The sequence below is a fragment of the Camelus ferus genome, chromosome 25 (assembly GCF_009834535.1).
Source record: "Camelus ferus isolate YT-003-E chromosome 25, BCGSAC_Cfer_1.0, whole genome shotgun sequence".
In the NCBI taxonomy this organism is placed as follows: domain Eukaryota; kingdom Metazoa; phylum Chordata; class Mammalia; order Artiodactyla; family Camelidae; genus Camelus; species Camelus ferus.
In genome coordinates this window covers 23,022,534-23,049,329 of record NC_045720.1, presented here as the reverse complement: position 1 = coordinate 23,049,329, position 26,796 = coordinate 23,022,534, and the positions used below count along the sequence as shown (strand labels likewise).

General features: G+C 35.2%; 1 pseudogene; it reads left to right on the top strand.

Annotated features, from left to right (window-relative positions):
• Positions 1-11,176: 11,176 nt before the first annotated feature.
• On the top strand, positions 11,177-12,533 carry LOC102508782 (annotated as a pseudogene).
• Positions 12,534-26,796: the final 14,263 nt, after the last annotated feature.

Here is a 26,796-nt window from a genome sequence, read left to right as displayed (position 1 = left end):
CATGGTCCATGGCAGTGAAGTCCTTACAGTATAATAATGGGCACAAAATAACTACAGTCCATGCAGAAATTGATGCATGCCACAAAAAAGGGGGAAACAAAAGTTCTGTACTAATTTAGAATGGTGTTTCATAAATTTTGGTGAGTGTTAGACTCTCTGGGACCTTAGTAATTATGCAATTCATATTCTGCCTCTTCTAGGATGGACCTAGAATTTTCAATCTTAATCAAATCTCCATGTGATTGTAATGGATTGGTCTGAGGACCACACTTTGAGAAACATCTCAACAGTATAAATATTATTTATGGCTGAGGATAATGAGGAAAAATGGTCTTCATGAAAGATGGAGAATATTTGTGGTCCTCAAAAATATAATTTTGATAGAATGGAGATAGGGAGAGAGGACAGTCCAGTTGATAGAAATATTACAAAGAAATGGATGGAGAAGTTGTTCTTAGAGACTGCCTCTGAAACAGACATTGCAGTAAACTGTGAAAAAGCAGAGTTGTATGGACTTGCAAAATCAGCCAATAACTAGGATTCCAAAGTACCTACGAAACATGGCTATTTTGACTTCTTTGTTAACTCAATTTTTGTTTTGGTAAAAGAGAGGGGGTGGGAGAGGTCATGGGAGGTGATAATAATTTAATGAAAAAATAGCTTGCTTGAGTCCTTTGTTATCCAAGTGAATATTAAGGAAATAGTTAACACCCCACTGCCTTTGCAGCCATTATTTGTAAAATGAGGATGGTCTCCTACCTGTGGTTGTCTGTCTTCCTAATTATGGAGAACAGGATTTTTCTTGGTCAGGCAGCCTGTCAGCAAAGATTGTTTATTAGCCTGTCTTTTCTTCTAAGCTCAGGAACTGTTCTTGCATTGAATTTGTTCCTGTCCTAAAGGGAAGCATAGCATCTATGTAGTAGGGTTACATAAATCACATAAGCTAACATTTGCAAGTCATTTGTAACAGTGCTTATTAATGTAAAATGAACAACAGGACAAAATGAAACAAACAAACTTCTTGGTTTCTGTCTACATCTCTTTACACTTACACAAACTGCTGCCTAAATTATACTCAGTTCTTACTATGATGCATTTTCCTTCAGTTCTAATCCATTTTCAAATTTTACTTTTCTTAGTTCCAACGTTATCTTCTTCTAACAGTGATGCTTTGCTTACTCCAGTATTTCTGAGACCTTTTCATGTTAACTCTTTACATTTATAAGAGGGGGAGTTCTAATTTTATGCCTGAAACCTTTCTTGGTTCTACTTTGTTGGCTCAGAGATAAAGGTGCTAATAATCTTTTTTTCCCCCTACTGTTTCACATTTCTGACTCCACTAATGGCCCTTTGAACCTGTGCTGGATACTTTCCCTTTACTCTTCCAGATCCACTCTCCTAATACCTCCTCTGTGTCCTAGTGGCTGACCTTTATAGGCTGCGGCACCTACGCTTCCCTGTCCTTTAGTTTGGACATGCCCTCGCAATGGAGTATGTTTCACCGAATGTCCTCAACAGAGGAGAGTTTATGTAAAGAATAGTACAATATATATTTTTAGAAGAAAAAAAAAACTGTTGTAAAATGTGTTGCTTTTTGTTTGGTGCCATTAGGGAGCTCTTTTTCCTCAGCTTTCATTCCATCTCTCATGGATTCTGTTCTGTTGGTAATACATAAGGAACTCAAGCTTGTCCCAACATAAGAGAGTTCCCTAACTTTAGAAGGTGCCTCAGAACTTAAGGTGATTCCTAAGAAAAAAGTGCTTTGCAGAAGCATCTTGGGCCTCCTCTCCTCTCTCTTTCTGAGATCCATCTTTTCATGTCTGAGGGGAAGAGGTCAGCATATGGAGCTGGCTTGAAGGGCAATTCTGTATTACCTGCACCATCACTCTACATGATAGTTCCAAAGTCTGAAATGGCTAATCAAATGGCATTCTTGTTTCACTAGGCATGTTCTGCATCAGAATCCTTCTTAACACAGCATTCCAAACAGCCTTTCCTAATCTGTCAGAACTGATACACCAGATGAAGCATATTTTCCATCCCTCCTAACAGCAGAGGGAAAATAAGGGCTCCCAAAGATCATCCATGATGCAGTTTAGCTCACCAGGGCAAGAAGAATATACATGAATTTGGAGCCTTCATCCTAATAAATAACAGAACTTCCTTTTCTACAATTTTGGGGAAATACTGAATTAAGTTAAGCAGCCTTAGCACGCTTCTTAGAGCTTTGCACTTGCTAATCTGTACCACTCATCTTCAACAGGTGAGAAAGGTCTTTGGCTTGATTTAATCAGATTAGTTTTGGTTGTGAGTGAGGGAACTCCAGCTGGAATGAATTTAAGGTGAGGGGAAGACAATTTATGGATAACAGACTACAGAAATGCACAGCAAAGATAAGCGGTCATTCAAAACAGACAAGGAACCAAGGAGAGGATACTGTAAGCGTTTTTTCCAGTCTTATTTCTGCTTCTATCAGTTTCATTCTTTTCTTTTTTTAGACTTTTTTTTTTTTTCTCAATGACATGGAACATTTCACTAACATTTCTGAGTTAATATCTCAGGGTTTTGCCAACAAAGAGAGACTGCCTCTTTTTCCACATTTTTTTTTTCCAGTTAAAAGAATAAAAGCTAGGAAGCACATAGTGAGCTTGGTTTGGGACAAGCCCTTGGAGTGGAATATTATAACAGGTCAGCCTGAGATCCATATGGTTAAAGCTTAGAAATGAAGGACTCAAAATAGAAAAACAAAGTGCTCTTGCAAAGAGCAAATGTTATTGGGTATTCCAGATAATAGATGATCATTACAAGCATTTTACATGTTTATTTGATCATTGAATACTTTTATTATACAGAAAATCTCAAAAAGCCTTCCAGTCTGCTAAATATTCTTTAGAAAATACTGGTTTGTTTCAAAGATAGCTTGCAGGCTATTGAAATGGTGGCATATGGCTTCTAGAGAAATCAGATATTCATGATTCTGGCCATATTCAATACAGCTATCATCAGCCAGACAAAATAGCAGTTTCTCATAATTTCTTAAAATTTTTATTCTCTCTAGTCATTCTGCTTTTTTATGATATTTTGAATGATTATTTCTTTCTTTCCTTTCTACTTACCCATATTCTGCCTAAACTTCTGGCCATGTTCAAGTTGCTCTAATTGTGGGAAAGTAGCTTCCTAGTGAATTCTTAGGTCTTTCAGTTTTTATACAATGTTATTTTATAATTATTTGGCAAATTTGCAAGTACTGTAAACTGTTGTCTTTGCGTATGTGTGCACATGAACTGGAATGTGTCTGCATGAGTGCTAGATATGCAAACCTGTGTACTGTGTGAGGAGGGTGCTATCTCCACAGATCTAGGGCATATAATTCAATCAGCAAGTTTTGTCATAGATAATAGAGAAACAGGAGGAGTTATAAGAAAGAGCCTGGCAATTATGTACAACCTACAAATTGACCTATCTGTGCAAAAGCTGTGTCATGAGCTAGTGTTACTGATGAGAGTACATTGTTTTGGTGACCACATCTATGTTCTGGGGTAGATGATCTGTCCTGGCAGATTATTTCTGCCTTACTTTTTGGAGAATTTGGATATTGGTTCCCCAAATGGTGGTGCCTGAATTGTGAACATTGTTTTCCATTGGTGATTCTGAAATAAGAATCGAACCAAAACTATGTAAATGAATGCATATTATTTGATACTTAAAGAGTATATCAATTAAGATTAAGAATGGGCAGAATGAAAAAGAAAATCCAAAATATCAATGACTTAAAAAAAACAGAGCTTAATTCTCTGCTGTTTAAGTCCCTCTGAGGCAAACAGTCCTGGTCAGACATGAATAATGTTCCATCCTTGGGAAGATTCCTTCTCTTTCCACTCAGTGATTACTTGCACGAGTTCTATTTTTATGGTACAAATTGACTTTCAGACAGCAACATTGAGGAAAGGATCAAGATGGAAAAGAGAAAAAAAGCTCTGTATCATTGATCTTTTAAAAGTATTCCCCAGAGCTGTTACCTAACACTACCATGTTAATCTTTCTGGTCGGAACATAATCCCACATTTTCATCATTGACTCTATTTATTTTTTATTTAGTAGTGTAATAAACATATGCCACCCTATGCAAGATCTAGAATACTGACTTTTAAATTTAAGTTACTGTCAATATTCTAGATGTTTTTCTTTTTTTCCCCAGATCACTTGAGATATATGTCCATAAAAAAAAAAGGAAAGGAAAGTGAAAAACATCTAGGAGGTTATATACTAAAATGTTAATGATAGATTATCTACGACTGAGGCTTTAAAGGTAATTGTTTCTGTTTTTTTGATGTTTACTTACTTAGTATTTCTAATTTGTCTAAAATTCTATGTTACTTATATTATATAAAAATAATAAAAGTTAAAACCTAAAAGAACTCTTTCTCTGCTAAGAGAGAGAGAGAGAGCAGATCAGTCTGACAGAAAGAGCTTGCAAAATGATAGTTTCATATTCACAGGTTAGAAAATAAACACAGTTAAATTGCATTAATTGTGAGAAACTCTGACCTAGTAATAGATGTAAATCTTACTTATTTCAAATGATCATCTTGTAATAGCAAACCTAATGTAAGTGAAAAAGTCAAAGACTTAAATATCAAAAATAATGTATTATTGAAAGAGTACTAAACTAAAAACATACGACCTGGCTTTCAAAGAGATACAAGATAAGGAAAAGGAAGAAAATAAACTTCACTCTGCATCTTTACAGTCCATCTTTTAAAGTTTTAAACTTTATGTAAATCATGTTTCCAAGCTTAGATATTTAGTAATCAGCAATTCACTAAACATTTATTTCCTAGAGAGCTAAGTGTTCAATGAGAGTGATAATAAGGTGAACTTTAAAAACTTACAAAGAAGGAAAAATCACTTGAAGTTAAACAAGAAAACTCCATATTTAGTTGATACAATTAGCTTTTCCTGATATATCATTAGTAGATAAGTCATCAACTTCCACATACTTTGTTACTAATGAGCTTAAGAATTGCCACAATTCTCAAAATAGATAGTTGTTAAAGTCCTTTCACTATAGTCCATTCAGTCCTTGACTGAACAAATTTGTATGTCTTCACCTTGACAACTAAGGTTAGTTAATCCCCAAGACCATGGTGAATTTATCTAGGCAAGGTTACGCAGCGATGCATCCCAAAAGCTGGTCAGCTGGCTTTCTTATGGTGACATCTGTACCTCTAAATCACTCTCTTCAAATTTCAACATACTGTCACCTCTAGGGTTGCTAATGCCAATTTTGTAACCAGGGGTGTTTGCTTTTACATCACACGTGTGAGATGACCAAGGTAGTAATCTACAAAAGATTTTTTAAAAATGGCATTTATAGATAAATTGGTTAGATACAGGAGAAAATATCTAATACCGATACTTGAAGTAACTTGGATAGCGAATAATTAGCTAGGTTGAAAGTCATACAGTGAATTTTATGACAGAAGTTTTCCTATAGTCTTTATTCTGTGTAACTCAAAGTAAAATAGAAGTTTATTAATTATTCTATAATTTAATATGTCAGCATCCAGATTTGTCTTCATATATTTGGGTTGCCAATAGATCAGAATATTCCAGGAATATGGGTATAATGGAAAGATCCCTATTTTTCCTCTCTCATATATACTCTTCTTTTCTAAATTAGAATTTACAGTTCCTTGATCTTCCTATGATGATTCTTCCCAGCTTCAGAATATGTGGATATAATTTTAAATTCATTGCCCTTTACTACCTCTCATACCAAAGAACATCCACATCAATGACAGCAAACTTTTTTTTATCCTCCACAAGCAGATTTATTTATAATAGATCATTAAAGGTAGATTTGTACTTATTAGTCTTTTTTGATGTGTAATTATTTTTAAAGAACTCTTCCTTTTTAAAAAAGCTCTATGACATTTAGAAATCAGGTGAATTTAAATTAATTGAGTTTGGGGAATTAGAGGATTTAGAACATGGATTGAATGACTGAAGACATCTCAAGATAATAATTTCTAACTTGAATTATGGTTCTGAGGGTTGAAAAATGGCAGCTGGTGTAAATTCACTATGTGAGGAATGGAGAAGGGAAGATCATAAACAAATGCCCATCTATTTCAGGAGTGAGAAAAACATATATGTATATATAATATGTATACACACAAATACATATACAATACATATGAAAGAGGTTGAGAAATTGTTGTCATAAATTGTAGAAACCACAAATCATAAATTAAGACAGTAGAGCTGTTCAAACAACTCTAGCTATAGCTTACAAAAGAGATTTGCAGATACTAACTAATATGTATAAAACACATAAACAACAAGTTTATACTGCATAGCACAAGGACCCATATTCAATATTTTGTAGTAACTTATGGTGAAAAAGAATATGAAAATGAATATATGTATGTATGTATATGACTGAAGTAGTAAGCTGTACACCAGAAATTGACACAACATTGTAAACTGATTCTACTTCAGTAAAAATACATATTAAAAATACTGTATAATTCAAACCCTTAGGACTGTTAGCTGCCAATTCTGAAAATACTGTGTGTTTTACTTGAGGAAGTGGGGTAACAACAAAACCAAAAATGATATCTCTTCTATGCAGGTAGTGTCTGAGGGCAGGAAGAATATAGTTGTATCAAGGGGGACATCTTCTCATGAAGCAGACATGAAATGTTCTCTGATCAAAGGTTTATACTTTTCAAAAGTCAACATAACTGTTCTTCTTTACTGTTGCAAACTGTCCTAAGTCCTTTTTCCCTATTCAGCAAATGTCAGGGATCTTTTGATAAATAGTCATAGTCTCTGGGGTTTAGGAGGAGGTGGGAAGTGTATTTCCTTTCCTTCATATCCTTAGTGCCAGGTGGTAGGTATCAAAGAAGGCAAACATTGCTTAACATACAAATATTAATAGCAAGAATGCTCAGAACAGTCTTATGACCTATTCAGTAGCTTGGACAATACCTCTCTCTTCCTTAGACTTCTTCACTGGCACTCTGCATGAAAATTTGACTTCAAAGTGGATTCATGGTTTCTTCAAGGACAAAACTGACCAACCTTAGGGTGAAGTCAAGTACATTCCCTGTGAATTTGAATTGAGGAATGTATCAGTTTGCAATTACTACAATAACACTACATAATAGATTCAAATCAAAATGGCATAAAAAACATTATATATATAATGTTTCTACATGTTGGCAGGTTGGGGTGAGGGGTTTGGCTGATCTACACTGGGCTTGGCTGGGTGTGTCTGCTGTAAGCTAAGGATCCATTTGGGCTTCTGTCTTTCCTGGGATATGATTTGGTCTGAGGTCCAAGCAAATGGAGAAGCAGCCACATGAAGGAATTTCACCTTATTGGACTAGTAGAGGCAGAAGAGGGCAAGACCAATTGCATAAGTGGTTTTTAAGCCTTTGGTTATATCACTCTTAGTAACATTCTGTTGGCTAAAGCAAGTCATGTGATGTGTATATCCACATAAATGATGTGGACACAGGGACAGGTGAACAATTAAGACCATTTAAACAATGTAGCATAAGGACCAGCAAGGTCATAGAACTCAAGAACTGCACACCTCATTTGTCAAATTCTTCCACCTAATCTTCATATGAGACCTATACATATTTCCTAACCAAACACTTCTCTTGAACATCATCATTTCACCAATAAAAGTACTGCTTCTAACATCCTCTTGTTAATTAAAAAACACCCTGGTGTAGATTTCCATAATGATATCTGAAATGTTACCTCCTGACTTTTGTAGAACAGTCAGTCCTACGTACCTTCTGAAAATTTGATCCCTCAGATTTTAAATTGTATACACTGGATTGAAGATAATTTCAGGTTTTGCAAATAATTTCATATAATGTGGATTAAGTAGAATTTGAGGCCTCGGCTCACTGGTACTTGAAATTCCTCTCCGAAGAGTTCACTCTATTTTTTTTTTTTTTTTTTTACATCACTTGGGCTTGGATACCTGGTGTCACCTACTCTGAAGTGTGATCACGCTGACCCATTATTGATTGATGAACAACTAGCCTAGAAACAGCTAGAGAGTTTTAAAAACCATTGGTAATGTCAGAGTTACATAAAATTTGTTCTAATGAGGAATTTACCCTGGAGGGAAATAGAATTATTATCCCAACTAGTTAGCTGGAGATTGAAAAGGTGAGGAGAGCAATCCCTCAGAAATGAGTGGCAGTTCTCGACTGCAATCATCAGGAAGGAGAAAACTGGGTAAGCTGAAAAAATATTCACAAGAACATTGATCTCCTGATGTTTCCCGATGCTGATGTGGAAGGCCAAAGAGGCAGCCATGCAAGGAAAGTTAATTGCCTAAGAGGCTTGTAACAAAAGGATAAACCAGAGGGAAATCACTGGATTGGAATCCAAATGTAAATTTTCAGAAAAGAAATTAGTGAACAATAATAAAGTCAAACACAGGGAAAAAAAAAAGCCTGTAAAACACTATTAAAATGATAGCAGACACTTGAAATGCTTCTAAATGTAAAAAAAAAAAAACAAAACAAAACTATGCTTGTAAGTTATAAAACTATGTTTGTACTAATACACTTTCCAGGGGCCAGAATGAGACTACTTTTATTTCAACAACAAAGATGTAGGCAAAGTGTCCATTGGAATCCATGGAGTGAAGGTATGAATCACAAAATATATAATTTCTTTGAAGAGAGAGGTCTGGCAATTATTACTTGAACTGTTAAAAAATAAAAACTATGGGCAATAATTCGGGACAGTAGAGAAATCATTACAATGTATCTCCAAAGAAAAGATAGCTAAAATTTTAAAATAGAATATCTAAGAGGCTGTTGATGTTCATGGGCTTTTTTTTTCAAACTCTCTACAAATCATTAATGAAATATTAGGTCTATTTATTGTTGAGTATTTCTTATTTTGTCTTTGAAATTACCTTAAAATTATTACTCTCATGAAAAAGCAAAAAGAAAAAAGTGATTATTTGTAAGCTAATAATGTTTTTATTTATAAAAATTAATTCTAAGATGCAAAAAGTTGTTTCCTATCCTATCAAAGGTCAAAATATTTAATAAAATAAATGTACGGGCTGCATGTATGTTGGAGCAGAGAATATATGGCTCTGTATTTTCCACTCAATTTTGTTGTGAATCTAAATCTACTCTAAAAAATAAAGTGGGTGTATGTGTGTGTGTGTGCAATAATAAAATAAGTAAAATTTATAATTATAAATGTCAACGTCATGTAGCTGTGAACGAAAAATGCTGCAAACCATATCAGGTAACAAAGAATGCTGAAACCATCAAGTCATCAGCAGCTGCCGCCACCCCCTAGTGAAGACAAGCCTGCAGCCCAGCCTCTGCAGCCACTCACAATGGTGCCCTCTGAGGGGACTCAGAATAAGAAAGGACAAGATTCTGGCCCTAGATAGCTAGATGGTTGTCAAAGGAGTGAATTCAATGACCCCAAATGTTTGCTTCCTCCCACACATAGAAAAGCACTAAATTCTTTAACTTGAGATGCCTGGTTTTCTTTAGATAATAGGTAATCTTCTATTGTTCCAGCTGCCTGGTCTTTGTTGTAAAGCTCCTATATATCCTAGCTCCTCCCCTGCCTCTTCAGAGCAGTCCCTCAGAGCCATCTGAGAGGCTGCCATCCCGGCTCGAGTCCTCTTGCCAAATAAAACATAACTCTCAACTTCCAGGCTGCCACATTTATTTCAGTTGACATAGCTCTTCATATACAAATGAGAAAACTATTATTACATATTACATACTTTGTACAAGGTCAGGATTTCCCTTTAGATATTAAATCTTTGAACTCCCAGTCAAATGTTCCTAACTCCAAAACTCTCCAAAATTCAAAATTTAATTTAGTAGCATATTTATTAACAAAGGCAATGAGATAATGAAGGAAATTATTCTTTTAGAAAGAATTTTTAAAAATATTGCACTTCAAATTTAAAAGAGATGAATAAAGAATACAGGAATAGGAAAAGAAAAATAATTTGTTTCCCTTACTTAAATATTTAAACGAGATCTAAACAGCGTCAATTCAACTGACCAGCCTACTTCTGTTGCCTGTTTTTTATAGTTCCATGTATAGTGGGAATCTACATGTCCAGACTTCTTGCTTTGAAAATATCACTTGTATTTGCATTTCCATTTTAGTCATGTAAAATAGTATATAAGGTAAGTGCCTATTTACCATAGAAGTTGATAGTTCAGAAGTGAAAGATAAAGAGACTCATATAACCTTACAGGTATTTGACTTAAGTCTTCCTTCAGATCAAAGTTCTCTATGTAGCCTTTAGGCTGTCAAAGGTAGTATTTGACATGGTTAGGTCTCAAATAGTCATGAAAGTAGTATACACATCCACATGAGAACAATTTTAGCAGAGTAAAACCCCATATGTTTGTCTTTATTTTTTGATGCGTGTTATTGGAAGAGTTTTGGGCTTGAATTTTTTTTTTTTAATAACTGGCTCCATCTCTGTCTTAGTTTGGGCTGCTACAATAAACTACCATAGACTAGGTGGCTTATAAACCACAGAAGTTTACTTCTCATAGTTCTGGAGGCTGGGAAATTCAAATGCAAGATGCTGGCACATTAATAGTCTACTGAGGGCCCGTTATAGATGGCAGTCTCTTTGCTGTGTCCTCACATAGCAGAAAGAGCAAGTGAGTGAATGCTCTGGGGTCTGTTTTATAAGGACACTGCAGTGGAGGAAATTTTGCCACCTCCAAATGTGACTCTTTGGCATGAAGATTAATTTGGGCTGGTTATTTTTAAGAAACAGAAGAGTCAGGAAGTTTTCCTGGGTACTTCCCCTTTAACTGCCTAAAAGCATTTAGATAAAGGGCCTGTTCCCTGAATAGAGCTATCACCAGAGATATCTTCAAAGAATATGGGCTAGGTGTGGTGGGAGAGATCAGAGTCCACTCTATTGCCCCATTGTGTCCAAACATTTGTTACCAAACGTTTGCTCTTCCATCTCTGTGTGAATTATCTTCTTTCCCTTTGAAGTTCAAATGCAGTACACTCAACATTCTCCTTTGTCTTTAGTTGAAGAAGGTATTTAAATTGAGGACGTTGGGTCCCCACCATCTTGCTTTCCTACCAGATGGCAGTGACCCTGGAGCAATCTTGAACCATGAAGCTAATAACCAGAGCAGGGTCCTTCTAGTGATTTTATTCCCTTAAAGTTCCTCCCAAAGTAAAAGCCATGGCTATCCCTGCAGGAGGGACTCCACATCCTTAGGACTTTGAGTTCACCAAATTACCAAATGGTGTAGTGATTGCTTCTCTTGAAAACTATGTTCTTGCATCAAGAATTGGTTTCTTCACTAAAGCAGGCAGTACATACAAGGGCTTCCAACAATTTAGGAACCTCTCATTCACTGTCTTGCATCCAGTTTGACTACAAAAGGAACTCCATCTTTCAACGTAACCCATGGAACTGAAGCAGTTGGTAGTAAATTAAGTGTGACTTCAGCAAGGGAAGACATGGCTAACACTGTGGAATATCTGCAGGATGATGTTGATGTTCTAATGGAGTTCCTGCTCAACGTCACCACAGCACCAGAATTTCCTCATTGGGAGGCAGCTGCCCTTCAGTCTCAGCTAAGGATTGACAGAACTGTGGCTTTTCGGAATCCACAGGCTCATGTCATTGAAAATTTGTGTGCTGCAGCTTACTGAAATGCCTTGACTAATTCCTTATATTGTCCTGATTGTAGGATTGGAAAAGTGACACCAGATGAGTTACATTACTATGCTTAGAACCATTTTACAAGTGCAAGAATGACTTTGATTGGACTTCGTGTGAGTCATCCTGTTCTAAAGCAAGTTGCTAAATGGATCTCAACATGAGGGGTGGGCTTGGTTTATCTGGTGCAAAGGCCAAATACCGTGGAGGTGAAATTCGAGAACAAAATGGAAACAGTCTCTTCCATGCTGCTCTTGTAGCAGAAAGTGCTGTGACAGGAGTGCAGCCGCAAATGCATTTAGTGCTCTGCAGCACGTCCTCGGTGCTGAACCACGTTGAGAGGGGCAGCAATGACACCAGCTCTCTGTACTAGGCTGTTGCCTAGGGAATTCACCAGCCATCTGATGTGTCTGATTTTAATGCCAGTTACTAAGATTCTAGACTCTTTGGGATTTACACTATCTCACAAGCTGCAGCTGCTGGAGATGTTATCAAGGCTGCCTATAACTAAGTAAAAACAACCGCTCAAGGAAACTGTTCTAATACAGATGTCCAAGCTGCAAAGAACAAGCTGATTGCTGAGTATCTAATGTCAGTGGAGTCTTCTGGGGGCTTCCTGGATGAAGTCAGGTGCCAGGCTCTAGCTGCTGGTTCATACATGCCACCAGGCACAGTCCTTCAGCAGGCTGACTCAGTAGCTGACCCTGATGTCATAAATGCTGCAAAGAAGTTTGTTTCTGGTCAGAAGTCAAAGGCAGCAAGTGGACATTTGGGGCAGACACCATTCGTTGATCAGTTCTAATACTGAAAGACATATTGCCGGAAAGAGTTGAACATTTTCTTAACTCAGAGCAACAAAGTCATGAAAGTCAAATGACTCTAATGTAACATTTATCTTTTTTCCCAATGAGGTGAAATATTGTAAAGCATAAATGCAGGTAATTTTTCCTAGTTGACATAAAGTGAATAAAACATTGTTTAAATGTTTTTAAAAAATGGAAGACATTTGGCCATTTTGGCAAATTACTCAGTCATCCTGGGTCTCTCCCATGTAATCATGTTATGAAACTTTTGTTTGTTTTCCTCCTGTTTATCAGTCTCATGTCAATTTAACTCTTAGACCAGCAGCAGCCAGACGAACCTAGAAGAGAATATTTCTTCCCCTGGATAGCATTAGTCTCATTCATAAGAAGTCCACTCTCATTATCTAATCACTTCCCAAAGGCTCCCACCTTCATATCCCATTAGACTTCAAAATATGAATGTTAGGCGACACAAACATTTAGTTTATAACAATCTCTTACTTCACTTTGCATATGTAGACTAGACACAAGGATGTTCCTGAAAATAGAGAATGCCTGGAGAGTTATACCTGTTGATTCTGCTGAGATGCAAGGAAAGGATAAAATCATTGTCTTTGCACCAATGACAACAATTAAAATTGATTTTTTAAAGTGAGAAATCCTTAGAAACAGTGGAATTCAATGTGTTCTTGAAAAATAATTGTCATATTTATTGTAGTAAAAAGTCTACAATAGGGCTGTTTTCACATGGGCCCAGATTTATTTAGCCTGGATTTCCCATTAGCAAGGCAAGTTTGCTTCAACTGAATCACACAGAGAAAATGCTTAGTCTCCACATAGAGCAATTCCAACTCAAAAATTTCCAAGCAGCTTTTCCCACCATGACCCATAGTGTATGCCCTAGCAGTGTTTCACTCAGCTTGATTGTTGCTAAGCAACAAATTGGGGATAGAAGTTAAGCTTCTAGAATCACTTACACATTAATTATAAGCCAGAAACATTAGAATAATGCAAGTTTTAATAATGAAGGGTATTACATACATTGTCACAGTAAGCCTTTTTTCCCTATCCAAGAAGAGAAAGACCTGTGGGCTACTTGTCATGGAGAAATGACATTTTATTAGCAGTTGGAGGTAGCAAGGGAGTAGGTTTTAAGAGAAACAATTAAGTGTTTTATAGCTATCTTTCCCTTTCTCAAAGGTTTCTTTCCTAATTGCTATTGACTTTGTATTCTTTGATCTACTGAAGCTAACAGTAGCATAAGTAGGTGGTAAGTTTCCTGGTTAGGAAGTTGCTGAAGTGTTTTGATGATTGCATGATTGCATGATTGTTAAAGACTTTTAAGTGCAAGGGAATTAAAGACCATTAAATGCAACGAAATTAAAGACCAGTTTTTGTTCTCTATACCTGGCGATCTTTATCAGAATTTAATTTTCCCACCAGGAAAAAGCAATATTCTGAAATCATAGTGCATCTCCATCCACATTTCTCAAAGTTCTTACACTACTATCTACAGTCACTCTCCTTTGTGGAATTGTCTGGCTGTATGAGTTTTCCTTTCTTTCTAAATGGAAAATCCTGGACGTGTGTTAGCTTAAGCAAATACTTTCTCGTCCTATGGTAGTATGCCCATATCTGGCCATTAAAATGGACTACAGAACACCTGAAATTGTGTCAACAGTGAGCTGCCAAAAGACTTTTATTCAGACTAGAAAAGCCAGGTTGATTGTGCAGTATGGGCTGCACATTCAGCAAAACTTACTTATGAATTATTTTAGCTGTACTAAATACAGACTGTATTCAGTACAGAATGTAGTTGTAAAAAGCCTATCAACTAAAGTCATTTAAGAGACCTGTCATGACCTGTCATATTAAGTATGCACTCAACCTTCACACATACAAAAATCCTTTGGGAAAGATATCCAGTTTATTGAAAAGGACATGGACAAAAAATTCAGATAAAGAGGAGTCTGATTTCAAGCCCTGACACTTGCTATCTGTGTGTCCATGGCTCAGTACTTCACTGTTTCTTAATCCTAGTTTACTCACATATAAAATGGGGCAGGGGGCTATTAACTCAAAGAGTAACTGTGAGACCACTATAGAGGTACCTTTCCTGACCCACTACACCCAATTTCATTTCTTTTCTGCCCTTTCATCTCTGTTGGCCAGTTCCTTCTTTTGATTATCCACAGCTGTGCAATGTCACCTGGGTCTATCACTGGGAGACAAGGAGACAACACTTTCCCTATCAAACACCAATAGATAACAATGTTTTGCTATAAGTGAATGAAATTAATATAAAATGTGCAGTGACTGATCACCAAGAAATACTGAAAGAAGTAATGTGATTGCTCACCCATCTGTGCATCTATTATATAGTAATTTGTGGACTGAAGAGATAGCAACAAAGTTTTTACTTTATAAATTTACTCACTGTTACCCTAACCCTAACCTTGTCCATGGCAACTGAAATTTGAATCATTTTTTTTGTGGCTGGTGTCAGTTAACTAAACCTTGCCACTTGACATTCACGTATACTGCGATAGTGTGAAACAAGGACTGATGTGTACACGTGCATCTATTTTCTTTTCTCTGTGAGAGAGCACAGACTTTGTCCATTTTATTCCCTGCTGCTTCTGTAGCACTCAGAACGATGCTCAATATATAATGTGGCGTAAAAGAAAGAATGAATGTTATCACGTGCCTAGAGTGCTTATCACAGAGCCCAGAATATATAACAATTATGCACTAAATGCTGGGTTTCTTAGTGTTTATTTTACTTAATGCCTCTGGTTTTAAGAAGAAGTAGATTTGTCAAAATGAATTAAGCACTCAGTGTGCTCTAACTGTATATTTGGCACAGTATAATTTTGTGAAGGAAGATAGAATTTAGTTTCCTGAAATAGGCTTTGTGCTTTAGTCATAGAAATCTAAATTTGACTCCTGGCTTTGCTACTTCACCTTAGGCAAGTCACTTAAACAGTCTAGCTTCAGTTTCTTTACCTGTAGAATGGCAGCAAGTATGTCTGCTCACCTAATTAAACGCTAGGCTCAAGAGAAATTATATGTGCAAAGTGTTTAGCCCAGTGCCTGGAACTTAGTAGGCACATAAAACTTTTAGCTACTGTTTAGGAGCTTGTGGCCACTAAGGAAAACCAAAATAATTTTTTAAAAGATATAATGAATTAAAAAATGTAGATGACAAGAATATACTATAAATATGTCCAACTGTGGCCATATGTTGTATTTTTTAATTCAAATGTAATTTCCTTCAAGTGTAATTGAGTTTTCTGTTGACTAAAATCTGCAAATTCCATGTTCTTTTCTTGAAAAAATTTGTAATATTCACAAAGCAGGAGTCTATATATACTGACAGAGAAATCAGAGCTATGGAAGATTAAATAGAGAACTAAAGTCAAATTAAAAATTATTCTGAAACCAAAGCTGGTTAAATAGATTCAATATTTTATTTCATTTTCAAAATATGGCAAGGTTTTTAGCCTCTGTGTGCCTCAGTTTCTTCATTTGCAAAAGAGACAGTGAGGATAACTATCCCCTAGAATATTATGAGAGTCAAATGATACAACATATTTAAAATATTTATTATAAATTCTGAACATGGTAAGGATTCAATGAAATCTTAACTGATCATTCTTTTCTTTTGTTCATATTAAATTCATCTCAATCCCTGACAATTCTGTCTTTATTATGCATTTTATTTCTGTGTCTTTTTCTTCATTAATGATATTTCCCTTCTAGTCACATGCTCATTACAAGATTAATGTAACAATCCTCCTCTGGTTTCCCTGTCTTCATTTACTCTTTTGCTGAAGTTTTTAATCATTCTTTATTGCACATAAGAAAAATCCAAACTCCTAGCCACCAATTACAGTTCTTACAAACTTTCCAATTAGTAGTCCTCATACTCTTCCTGTTTCAGTCAAATAAATCTACCTTTGTTTTTCTATAGTACTCCACACATAATTTGTTTACCCACCATGGATGGACAGAAAATTTTCTCTTGTGCCATCTCTGATTAGCAGCTGTCTGTTGAAGGGAATTCTGTGACTGCCTCTTAACTCAGGAAGAGGAAACTTTCATCTACAGTTTATTAGCAATGTGTGCCATGGGCTCTGGAGTGGGGACAGGAGGAGTATCAGAGATGTCTGTCATTTCTGACTTATGTCATTTCTCCAAATAGGACATCCTAACATGACTTTCTCTGTTTCTTTAAGTTCTAAGTTTTTCAGAGATTCAGCTCAAATCCCACCGCTTCTATAATTAGCCCACTGTGTTATCTGTCCTAGTCCAGTATAATCACTGCCTTCTCACATAGGATTTACAATCTAAATCCCTTCTTTGGCACTAACATATGCTATTTATATGGTTGCTCATGGTTTCAACCTATAGATCCCATGAGGTCAACTGTATTGTGCTTCTTTTCAGAACAGAGAATTCTGCATGCATAACAACAGCTTACATTATTTTTATTATCTTATCATTTTACACACTATAGCCCACTAAGATGTAATTCTTTATGGCCTTATTGGAATCATGTGTTAATATTTTGAATATTTACTGACTTTAGCAGAAAGCTTATACTCGCCAACGTTATTTTTATGTTGGATGCTTGTCAAATCATAGACATAAACTTAGAAAAAGCTAGGTGGTGTGTCTCACAAATTTAATACATTTTTAGGAGTCCACACATTTCTGCTAACAATGACAATCCAGTTAAATTAAGTATTAGAATAAATATTAAACATGTGTATACAAAGTAACTATGGATCCCAAATTAGAGAAAAGGGGTACAGTATTACTCTTTGAGCATTGAAAATACAGAGGAAGGCTTTTGATTTTCAGAGTAAATTACGACATGGACATAAAGCCATCCACCTTCACCTCCTCAGATCTTCCTTTGTTCTCCAGACTTCCTCCAACTGGTCCAGAGATTAAATTTTGAGATTATTCAGACAAGAGTTTAAACCTAATTGCAACTCTTACTAACAGCTTAATTTATTTGGGCTTCAAGTCCTTATAGTAATTTGAGATTAATAATATCATGGCATAGTTTATTAAATGGAAAAATGACATAAAGTCTCTTGCATATAGTAAAGACTCAGCAAATGGTAAAGAAAAGGTTACATTTGGCAATTGTAACAATATCTTTTACTGATTTAAAAAGGATGCATTTGTCATTAGTATTATTTGAATTTTAGTATTATTTAACATATTTTGATGACTGGAAATATAAGTCATTTATCATGGACCTACAAAATTCTAAATAAAGCATTAATAACTGAGTCTAATGCTGTTTTATAATAATTATGTAGTATGAACATTTCTTTAATAAGAAACCAAGGATGCTTTGATTTTATAAAAGCTTTTGATAAACTGTTTATATTAGTATCAGTTTACTTTTATATTAATATAGTTTATATAGATACATATGTCTTATATAGTCAATTATGTCTATTATATTTATTTATTTATATTTATACTATTGCTGCATAAAAAAATTACTCTAAAACTTTGTTGCCAAAAAAACAACCATTAGTTATTCCTTTTGAGTCCATGGGTCAGCAGAGCAGTGCTCTTGGCCTGGGCCAGGCTTTGCTGACCTTGGCTAGACTCATGTCCCTGTGGTTAGCGAGCAGCTGATAACCTCATTTGCTCAATAGGTAGTTATCTGATTTCAGCTCAAGCAAAATCCATTATTCATCAGCTTAGCCCAGACTTGCTTATACTGTGGTGGCCAGGTTTCAAGAGGAAGCATGGAAGAGTGCAAGTTTTTTGAGGCCTAGGCTTGGAATTGAAAAATAATGCTTTCACCATGTTCTATGAGACAAAGTAAGGCAGACAGACAGCAGACATTCAAAGTATAGAGAAATCGACTCCTGTTCTTGCCGGTAGGAACTACAAAAGCAGGTTGTAGAGAGGTGTTCACACGGAGGGGTGGAGAATTGTCTAGGTTTTTGTAACCTCACAGAATTAATACAAGAAAGGGGAAAACAACAGAAGAATCCTATCGGTTATACCCGCTGAAAGGTCATTATATTCAAAAAACATGATACAAACTTTATGTAAAAGATAAATAGAAGGATGTTTCCTAAACTTGATAAAGAATATCTTCAGGAACCTAAAGATGTAATTTACTGTTAGTAAAAGCTGTAGTCAATATTTATATTAGTTTCCTAGGTTTAATTCAACAAAGTACCACAAATTAGGTGGCTTAAAACAGCAAAAAAGTATCCTCTCACAGTTTTGGAGGCTAAAAGTCTAGAACAAACATGTCAGCAGGCTTGGATTCTACTGGAGTCTCTGAAGGGGAGTCAGTTCCATGATTTTCTTCTAGTTTTTGGTGGTTCCCCAGTGTCTATGACATCGCTTGGCTTGTATCACTCCAGTTTCTGCCTCCACCTTCACTTGGTGTTTTCTCTATCTTTCTGACTCCTTCTCTTCTTCTTAGAAGGACACCAGTGATGGTGAATTAAGGCCCCACCCTACTCCTGCATGACCTCCTCTTAACTAATTATGTCTGCAGCAATCTCCTTCCAAATGAAGTCACATTCTGGGGTTCAATGAAGTACGGGAATGCCAGCCATCCAACCCAGCAGTGGGATGTAGATTGTTCAACTCCTTTCCTGAATATTTTTATCAATTACCTTAGGTGACGTAAAGAAATGAGACAAAGAACCGCAGATTTGGGAAGGAGATCAATTATCCTTATTAATAGTTAATAGGGTTGCCTACCAGGAAAACTCGATTTAGTTACAAACTATTGTGATTAAGATGATAGTTTAGTAGGACAGCTGATTTCTAGGCAAAATGCTGATACAAAACTAGTAAGAAAAAATGGTAAAGAATATGAAAAAAATATGTGTATACCTCAATCACTTTGCTGTACAACAAAAACAAACACAACATTATAAATAAACTATACTTCAATAAAAAAAAAAACTAGTAAGAAAATAAAGTGAGGGTAAAAACACCACTCACACAGAGAAGCATCCAAACAAAAAGAAAATAAATGAGCAAGTCATATATGAGGGAACATGTAAGACAGTTCATAAAGGCAAGAGCCTTGTATAAATAGAGTGAAAGAACATTTTCTAAGTGGAAAGCTTTAATGTTGTAAGCATGTTAAGTATACTCATGTTAATAGATAATGCTAGCTATAATGTTCATCTAGAAGAATTGTAAGTATAGCTAAAAAGTTTTGAAAACAAGGGACAATTAAGTGGAACCTGCTTCAACTGATGTCTAAATCATCGAAAATTTCTAATGATAAAATAAACTAGGTGCGGATTCAGGAAAAGACATATAGACCTAAGAACAAAATAACGAGTTCAGAAAGAGGACCAAGGACTCGTGGAAGTTTTGGAATGACATATGTGGCATTTCAAATCAACTGAAAATATCTATTTCTCAGTAGATGGGAGCAAGTGATTATTAATTTTGGTAAACACAAATTAAGGCCCTTAAGTTCAAAATGGTAAACCTTAGTGAACTATTGAAAGGTTTCTACCTAAGGATGAAAATGAGTAGCTTTACATTTTGGAAAGCTTGTGCAGGTAAAAATGCAGAGGACAGATTGAATGGAGATAAGCCTGGGGACTACAGACCAGTTTGAAGTCTACTGTAGTAGGTGGGAGTGCTTGAACTAAGACAGAGGAGATAGAAATAAATAAGAGCAAAATAATTCAAGAAAATTACAGAAATTATCACCCCAAAATCATGTCTACCTTTTTAGATGCAAAGAGTGATGAAATGTAGGAATTCAGATTTATAAGAAGCATTCAAAATCATGTTTGGGAAGAAAGAATTAAGTTTTAAAATGTTAACTTTGAGGTACTTGTGAAAAATCTATGTGAAAGTATCCAGTTGGTTTTCGGGGTCTGGGACCTAGTTTTCATTCACTCATGTTCATCAGTCATTGTTCATCAAGCATCCTTTTTATGTGTGTAAGGCACCTTTATAGGTATGAGGGGTCAGTGGCTAAGAGAACAGGTCTTTGTTCTCATGAATCTTAGAATCTAGGTGGAAATATTCAATAATCAAGGAGACAAATGAACACATAACATAATTTCAGTCAGTGATAGGTAACGTGAAGAAAATGAAACAGTTTTTATCTAGACAGCAGGTTATTCCAAATAGGGTGGTCAGAGAAAGCCACTGAGTTGCCATTTAAACACAGACTTTCAAAATGAAAATGAATCTTGTCATATTAGCTAAGGGAGAAGAAAATTTAAGGTGGTGGTGAGTTGTCAACAATGTCAAAACCCACAGAGTGCAATAAATTAAGGCTATAAAAATGTCCTTTGGATCTAGCCGTCTGGAGGCTATTGGTGACCTAAATGAGAGTAGTTTAAGTAGGTGCAGGGACAGATGTTAGACTGGAAAGGTAGGCAAGAATGAACTTAAAGAAATACAGAGAATTAACACAAGGTAAGTTTTTAAAGGAAGCTTGGCTGTGAAGGGACAGAGAAGCAGCACAGATGTCAGGATCTGGGGAGTGTCAGGAAAGAAATTTGTAAATGTTTCCAATTATATTTTTTCACGAATCTACAGAGTGAGTACATTTTATGCACACTTATTAGAAAATAAAATTTAGATCACTGATATGATGACATTGTTTTAGAACTGGGTGATAGTATTTTTTCTTAGCCGATTAATTTCATGGTAGAACAAAAACAGACAAAAGCTGGGGTCCTGTGCGTAAAATGTCTGCATGTTGCATAATGTAAAGAGTTGAAATCTGACCTAAAAGATTACAGCAGAACGGCCTGTAGTTAATACTATTTACAAAGCATTTCTAAATTTAAAGGATGGGTCTTCTCCCTGGAGCCACTGTTTTCATAAAATGATGAGAGCAATTTTTAAACTTTCCTTTGGAGAATGACTAAAATATTTGCTCTTTCTGATCTAGCCTGGGAACAAATCTTGGTAAAGAATGATACACTTTCAGTAATAAACATGCAGATACACCTCAAAAACAAGCTGGAAAACTAAACATAATTTGGTCTAATAATTTTAGCCCTACCATGTTGTTTCCTTCCTGAGTATATAAGAAATTCTCACTGTACCAAGTAGCACTTAAAATACATTGTCAAGTGATGACAACAACAATTATTTTTCTCCTCATTTCAGTGACTGTTCCTTTATTTTACCAGGCAGTGAATGCCACTTGTGATTTTTAAAATAAGACTTTCTAGCTTTTTTTTTTTCTTAAAAGCTTTTATCAAGAAAGCCTCTGGCGCTAAAAATTAAATGTCTCTAGGAATGTTTTTGTATCATTCGGATGTGAAGTAATGATGAGCTATCAGATTGGGTCTCTACCTAGAAACTGCTCAGGAGACCCAGATTTTAATTGAATGCAGCATGAAAAATAGGGCCGTGCTTGCTATGCTAGGAAACTGTCAAGTCTCAAAGAAGTTGCTGAGCATTTTTCATAACCAATTAATATATGACAGCTTAAATAACATGGGCTTGCTATTCTTTATTAAAAGAAAGTAGGGCAGGGTTGCTAAACGAAAAAAGAATATCTGCAACTCGGACAATCTGATTTTTGTTCAGAATTCTCCGCAATTATTTCTAAAGGTAACAGAGGTGACCCTAAGATTTTTCACAAACTTCCTTCACAATCTAAACCTTTCTTACATAAGAACAATATCAACATTACAGGCATGGATAGTTACTGAAAATACTTCTGAAATAATGATAATTTATCTGGTGAAAAACAAATCTGGGTTTGCTTTTTGATCTGTCCAACCGTTACTACTTTCTTTAGAGATTAAACCATTTTTTAAACTGTGTGTTAGAAGGTGTTGCACATGCACCCCAGCCTTTCCAGGGAAACAGGACTCTGTACATTATTCCTTCCTCTACCGTCTGTGTAAAAGGGAGCAAAGGACATCTAAATAGCTGTATTTATTCCGTACCATAGATTCAGACCCCATGACCAGCAGACTTCGTATTTTCTCTCTTCTAAAAGGTTATTGAAACACTGGTTGTTTCAAACTCAGGAGAGAATCCTAATAGTAAGAAAATTACATAATTGGTAATTTGGTACATAAGCTCCCACAGGTCCTATTTATTAGGTTTATATATACATACATCTCCATTCTGAGTCTTCTAAATATATATATTATTATAATATTTAGAAGACTCAGAATGGATAACTATACTTTAAGCTCTAAAATAAATTAAAAGGAGGATTTTAGTAACAGGAATATGCTTAAAGAAAGATGATGACAAATGATTCCAATACTTACTGTGTTTTTCACTTTTTTTTTAAACCTCTCTATAGTTGTACATGTTATTTCCTTTCTGGTATCTATACATTGGTTTTGTGTCAGTTTCTATCAATTATCTTCAATGTAGCAAAGTTTTATGAAAAAGACTGTGGGGTGGAGGCAGTAGTGAGTCTCCAAATTATTCTGTTGGGCTCAAATTCCTCTCACATAACTTGTATTTTCTTCCAATGGGGCACATCTCCGCCCCTCCCCCACCACCAAACACCCACTCCCCTTACCAAGTTTTTGATACTCAACGGTTCAGAAAACGTATAGGCAAGCCCTACACTCTCCCAGTGCTTATTTAGTGATCTGCGGAATCCCTTTTCCATTGTGCCTCACCATCTAAACATGAAGTGTTTTATCAGGTTTATCTTTTGGTTTCATTTTTTCAATGTTTCTACGAATTTCACCGGTGCCTCTCCAACCAGGAGGGTCTGCTCTTTCATTGTAATCAGAAGAAATACGCAAAACATTTTGATTTGTTTGTTGATTGTGGTTGTAACTGCTAACTTAAACAAGTTAAAGCATAAAGTTTTATGTCAAACTTTTGGTAACTTTTAAAGTGTCTCAAAGATGAAGAAAGTAAAATTGTGTTTAATCTATTTCAATTGATCCCCTTTTCTTTTCATGTTAACATCTAATGTTGCCAAATATACAGGAAAATACTCTTTGCTGAGGAAAATGCAAACTGCTGCAACCTTTAACATAGGAATTTGAATGTAAATCAAAATCTTTAAAAAAGATTATATCCTTTGGTCCACAAAATTCACTGCTAGGAACGTGTCAGAAAGTAAAGATGTCACCTAACATTTATACACCAAGTACGTTTATTGCAATGTGTTTGCCGCATAAAATAACAATTTGGGAACCACCTAAATATCTAGGAAGAATGTTACAGTGAATAATGGAATACCATGTCACCATTTAAAATGATGTTATGGAGTAAAATTGTGATTATGGATAATGTTAACGTTGTATTATTATGTGAAAAAAGTTTGAAAGCAGAGATATCACTTCTATAAGAAAATGCATGTATTTCATTATTTATGTATATTTGGAATAATAAATTAAAAATGTAAATAATAAAGAGATTGTGGGTGATTTGTGTTATTTGTATTATATATGCTGTATTTTCTACAAAGAATTTTCAATGGTATTTTAAAATAAGGCAGGAGAAAAGAGTCGCAAGCTTTTGTTGCCAGTAACTTCATGTAAAAAAGTACCAGTTCTTAGACTGTACTTAGTTAGCTTTTCAAAGGTCAAATATTTACTTTCTGAAATAATAAAGAAAATGATCTAGGGAGATTTTATTTGATTTAGTTCTTAACATGAAAGTTTTTGAAAAGAAGTTGAGTTATCAATGACCACTTTCTCTGGAAACATAATACCTTTTAAAATGCTTTTCAACCTAATGTTACATGTAGATTGAAATACAACATAAATTCAAATTCATGTATTAGACTCTCAACAATCTTAAACAAAGGATAAAAAGCAGAGCTGACTGTTCATCCATCACTATATAAGATTATCTGCTTAATGTTGTTTTGTTAGTTTTTCTCCTAGAATCCTTTGCCCGTATTAGATTCTTCCAAACCAGATTGTGTGAGCCACACTACCAATAAAAAAATACATATTTTAACACAGTAATGGTGCACTGACACATAATAACTGCTAGTTGAATGGCTGAATAAATATGAGATAATTAAAAAAGGAAAAATAAGAATGTCATATTTATTTTTGACAGTTTATTTTTTCTTTAAGCAGTTTGTTGTTTGAGATATTAATACCTTCTTTTGTAATTTCCCTAGATTAAATTTTATCTTGCTATTTCAGTCTTTGTTCTCCTCTGTTCCAACAATGTTTCTTTATTAAATACTGATCTTACACCCCATTTCATAGTTTCATTTCACCAGATTAAGTTGCATCTGATTAAATACAAATAAATATATATAGAAAGCAAGCCATGGATCCAAATGTAGCTATTAAAGTTCAAGCTACTGAACATTGTGAAAGAAGTCCAAATATTTGTGCATGTAACCTGGATATCCCCTACGTCTAATTAACTTATGAACTTGACTTAGGAAAAGTCATTGCACCTCTAGACTTGTTTACTGACACAGCGAGTCCCAACATGGGGCAAATGATTAATTCTAGTTTCTTGATACTTAGGTCATTCTCTTTGCTACTTCCTTCCATAGTTTACTTGCTGTTCCCTCCTATGATTAGCATTGTTTATTCTACCTCCTGGCATATATACACATACTTTTTTTTCTTTGCAGAAGTTAGAGAAGGGAAAAGGGCTCTCCAACAGAGGGTTTGACATTCTTAGTGAAACAATTCTGCAGTTTTCCACAGAGTTCTTTCCTTCCTAGGATATTGCATCCACTTCATTTATATAGAGGTCCTGGGGGTGGGGTTTAAAAGGATGGTTGATGAATAGCTGTTTCTATATCTGCAAACTTGCTATGACAGTCAAGAGGCTTGGCTAGATCTCTGCACAGAGAGGATCTTTAAGGTAGGGACTAAGATGAATACACATTCACAAACATATGTGCACACACGTATGCTTATGTATGAAAAGGTAAAACTTGAATGAACAAAGTCCAACATGATCATTACAACTCTACATTCCCAGAAGAAAAATTTATTTCATTTGCCCATGAATGGTAAGATGTTACAGTTTTATATTTAATACCCCCAGAGTATCCAGATATTAAAAAACCCCTTGCAACTAGCAAATATATGTTGTTATTTAGTCTTTAAAAAATTAAAGGAAATAAAAAATCCTATAATGTCTGCTCCGAGATCATAGTAGAATTAAACTAAAAATCAATACAGGAAGGAAACTGTGTATTGTTTAACCTCCCAAATATGTGGAGGTTAAACAATACACTTCCAGAAAAAAACACATGAGTCAAAGAAGAAAGCTAAAAGGAAATTTAAAAATATTCTAAAATAAGTGAAAATGAAAGCACAATTTATAAAAATTTGTCAGATGTAGCAAAAGCAAAAGAGGGAAATTTATAGATTTGAATGCGTATATTAGAAAAGAAGGAAGATCTAAAATAAATATTGTTTCCTCCCTAGAAAGCTAAAAAAAGAACAAATTAAATCAAAAGTAGCTGAAGAAAATAATAAGAATTAGAACAGAAATTAGTGAAATTGAAAATAGGAAATCAATAGAATCAACCAAACCAAACCAAAAGATGCTTCTTTGAAAAGATCAATAAAATCAATGAGCCTTTAGCCAGACTAACTAAGGAAACAAGAGAGAGGACACAAATGAATAATATCAGAAATGAAAGAGGGATATCTCTATAGATCCCACGGATATAGAAATTATAATAAAGGAAAATCATAAATAATTCTATGCAGAGAAATTTGATAACCTAGATGAGACGGACCAATTTTTTGAAAGACACAGTCTGCCAAAACTCACAGAAGAACAAATAGACAGCCTGAACAGGCTTCTCTATTAAAGACACTGAAGCAATAATAATGACCTTAAAAAACAAAAGCTCCAGCCCAGATGGCCTCACTGGTGAATTCTACCAAATATTTAAGGAAAAAAGGATACCAATTCTCATCTCTTCAGAACATAGAAAAAAGGGACTAGTTCCTAACTCTGTCAGGCCAGTGTTACCCTAACACCAAAACCAGACAAAGACATTACACAAAAAGAAAACAATAGACCAATCTCTGTCATGAACATAGATGTAAAATTCCTCAACCAAATATTAGCAGATCATATTCAACAATGTATAAAAAATTATACACCACGGCCAAGAGTGATTTATTCCAGGGATATAAGTCAGGTCCAACAAACAAAAAACAATGAATGTAATTCATTACAACAGCAGACTAAAAAAAGCAAAATTACACCACCATATCAGAAAAAGCATTTGGTGAAATCCAGCACTCATTCATTTTAAAACCCTCAGTAAACAAAGACTTGAGGGAA